This window comes from Arachis ipaensis, chromosome B1 (assembly GCF_059453495.1).
Source record: "Arachis ipaensis isolate K30076 ecotype BB chromosome B1, ASM5945349v1, whole genome shotgun sequence".
NCBI classification, from domain to species: domain Eukaryota; kingdom Viridiplantae; phylum Streptophyta; class Magnoliopsida; order Fabales; family Fabaceae; genus Arachis; species Arachis ipaensis.
This window is the reverse complement of record NC_142436.1, coordinates 85,476,577-85,480,216: the sequence shown is the minus strand read 5'-3', so window position 1 is coordinate 85,480,216 and position 3,640 is coordinate 85,476,577. Positions and strand designations below refer to the sequence as shown.

At 34.2% G+C, this 3,640-nt stretch overlaps 1 non-coding gene across 1 annotated transcript; it reads right to left on the bottom strand.

Moving 5' to 3' along the window:
- Positions 1 to 3,282: 3,282 nt before the first annotated feature.
- LOC148577314 (small nucleolar RNA R71) lies at positions 3,283 to 3,390 on the bottom strand. Its single transcript, XR_015903380.1, has one exon. It is a non-coding gene; the product is annotated as a small nucleolar RNA R71 (small nucleolar RNA).
- Between the last annotated feature and the right edge of the window lie 250 nt (positions 3,391 to 3,640).

Below are 3,640 nucleotides of genomic sequence, written 5' to 3'. Positions count from 1 at the left end.
ATTCATCTTGTTTCGCTTCTAAGATATTCATTCGCACTTCAACCTGAATGTGATGAACATGACAATCATCATCATTCCCCATGAACGCGTGCCTGACAACCACTTCCGTTCTACTTTCGATTGAATGAGTGTCTCTTAGATCTCTTAATCAGAATCTTCGTGGTGTAAGCTAGAATGATGGCGGCATTCAAGAGAATCCGGAAAGTCTAAACCTTATCTGTGGTATTCCGAGTAGGATTCAATGATTGAATGACTGTGACGAGCTTCAAACTCGCGAGTGCTGGGCGTTAGTGACAGACGCAAAAGGAGGGTGAATCCTATTCCAGCATGATCGAGAACCGACAGATGAATAGTCGTGCCGTGACATGGTGCGTTGACCATTTTCACTGAGAGGAGAGGATGTAGCCACTGACAACGGTGATGCCCTTGCATAAAGCCAGCCATGGAAAGGTGTAAGACTGATTGGATGAAGATAGCAGGAAAGCAGAGATTCAGAGGAACAAACGCATCTCTATACGCTTATCTGAAATTCTCACCAATGATTTACATAAGTATTTCTATCCCTCTTTTATTAATTATTTTCGAAAACCCCATTACTATTTTATATCCGCCTGACTGAGATTTACAAGGTGACCATAGCTTGCTTCATACCAACAATCTCCGTGGGATTCGACCCTTACTCATGTAAGGTATTACTTGGACGACCCAGTGCACTTGCTGGTTAGTTGTGCGAAGTTGTGAACCATGGTATTGGCATCATGTTTTTGGCGCCATTGCCAGGGAAAGAAAGAGCAATGAATTTTACATAATTAAAGTGTAATCACAATTTCTGCGCACCAAGTTTTTGGCGCCGTTGCCGGGGATTGTTTGAGTTTGGACAACTGACGGTTCATCTTGTTGCTCAGATTAGGTAATTTTCTTTTTGTTTTATTTTCAAAAAAAAAAATTTCAAAATTCTTTCAAAAACTTTTTCTTTGTTTTCGGAAAAAAAAATTTTTTTTAGATTCAAAATTCTTAAGAATGAATTCTAGTGTTTCATGAAGCATGTGAAGCCTGGCTGGCTGCAAAGCCATGTCTAAATTCTTTTGGACTGAGGCTTCCAAACCATCAGCATAGAGGCAAGTTACATATTTGATAAGTAATAAGCAGTATATTCTGATATCTTGCTGAAGCTTGGCTGGCCATTGGCCATGTCTAGTATTTTGGACTAGAGCTTTCATTGAAAGCTTGGCTGGCTAGTGAGCCATGTCTAATTCCTGGACTGAAGCTTTAGACTAAGAATGCAAGATTCCTGGAATTCATATTAAAAATTTTGGAATCCTTATTTTCCTTTTTCAATTAATTTTTGAAAAATCCAAAAAATTAGAAAATCATAAAAATCAAAAATATTTTTCTGTTTCTTGTTTGAGTCATGTGTCATGTTATAAGTTTGGTGTCAATCGCATGTGCATCTTGCATTTTTCGAAAACTCTCATGCATTCATAGTGTTCTTTATAATCTTCAAGTTGTTCTTGGTAAGTCTTCTTGTTTGATCTCTGCATTTGCATATTTTGTGTCTTTTCTTGTTTTTCATATGCATTCTTGAATTCTTAGTGTCTAAGCATTGAAGAATTCTAAGTTTGGTGTCTTGCATGTTTTCTTTGCATTAAAAAAAAATTTTCAAAAATATATTCTTGGTGTTCATCATGATCTTCATAGTGTTCTTGGTGTTCATCTTGACATTCATAGCATTCTTGCATGCATCACATGTTTTGATCTAAAATTCTCATGCATTGCATCATTTTTCTTGTTTTTCTCTCTCATCATTAAAAAAATTCAAAAATCAAAAAAATATCTTCCCCTTTTTCTCTTAAAATTTCGAAAATTTGGATTGACTTTTTCAAAAATTTTTAAAATTTATTTGTTTTTATGAGTCAAATCAAATTTTTAATTTAAAAATCTCATCTTTTTCAAAATTTTTTTCAAAAATCAAATCTTTTTCAAATTTCTTAGTTATTTTCGAAAATTCCAAAAATGTTTTTCAAAAATATTTTTCTTATTTTTATATCAAATTTTCGAAAATAACAATAACAATTAATGTTTTGATTCAAAAATTTCAAGTTTGTTACTTCCTTGTTAAGAAAGATTCAAACTTTAAGTTCTAGAATCATATCTTGTGATTTCTTGTGAATCAAGTCATTAATTGTGATTTTAAAAATTCAAATCTTTTTCAAAAACTAATTTCTACCATATCTTTTCAAAAATATCTTCTTATCTTATCCTTTTTAAAAATTTGATTTCAAAATATCTTTTCTAACTTCCTAACTTCTTATCTTTTCAAAATTTGTTTCAACTAACTAACTAACTTTTTGTTTGTTTCTTATCTTTTTCAAACCACCTAACTAACTCTCTCTCTCTAATTTTCGAAAATATCTTCCCTCTTTTTCAAAAATCTCTTTTTAATTAACTAATTATTTTAATTTTTAAATCTTAATTTTTGAAAATTACTAACATTTTTCAAAAACTATTTTCAAAAATCACTAACTCTTTTTCAAAAATTATTTTCGAAAATTACTTCTCTCTCATCCCCTTCTATTTATTTATTCATCTACTAACATCTCTTCCTCACACCACCAAAAATCCGAACCCTCTCTTTCTCTGAGTTCAGATTTTTTCTTCTTTTCTTCTACTAACACAAGGACCTCTATACTGTGGTATAAAGGATCCATATTATTATTATTATTTTTTCTGTGCCCTCTTCTTTGTCATATGAACAGGAGCAAGGACAAGAATATTCTTGTTGATGCAGATCCAGTACCTGAAAGGACTCTGAAGAGAAAACTAAGAGAAGCTAAAATACAACAATCCAGAGATAACCTTTCAGAAATTTTCGAACAGGAAGAGGATATGGCAGCCAAAAATAATAATAATGCAAGGAGGATGCTTGGTGACTTTACTGCACCTAATTCCAATTTACATGGAAGAAGCATCTCCATTGCTGCCATTGGAGCAAACAACTTTCAGCTGAAACCTCAATTAGTTTCTCTGATGCAGCAGAACTGCAAGTTTCATGGACTTCCATCTGAAGATCATTTTCAGTTCTTAACTGAATTCTTGCAGATATGTGATACTGTTAAGACTAATGGAGTAGATCCTAAAGTCTACAGGCTCATGCTTTTCCCTTTTGCTGTAAGAGACAGAGCTAGAGTGTGGTTGGACTCTCAACCCAGAGATAGCCTGAACTCTTGGGATAAGCTGGTCACGGCTTTCTTAGCCAAGTTCTTTCCTCCTCAAAAGCTGAGCAAGCTTAGAGTGGATGTTCAGACCTTCAGACAGAAGGAAGGTGAATCCCTCTATGAAGCATGGGAAAGATACAAGCAGCTGACCAAAAAGTGTCCTTCTGACATGCTTTCAGAATGGACCATCCTGGATATATTCTATGATGGTTTATCTGAGCTATCAAAGATGTCATTGGATACTTCTGCAGGTAGATCCATTCACCTAAAGAAAACGCCTGCAGAAGCTCAAGAACTCATTGACATGGTTGCTAATAACCAGTTCATGTACACTTCTGAGAGGAATCCTGTGAATAATGGGATGCCTATGAAGAAAGGAGTTCTTGAAGTTGATACTCTGAATGCCATATTGGCTCAGAACAAAA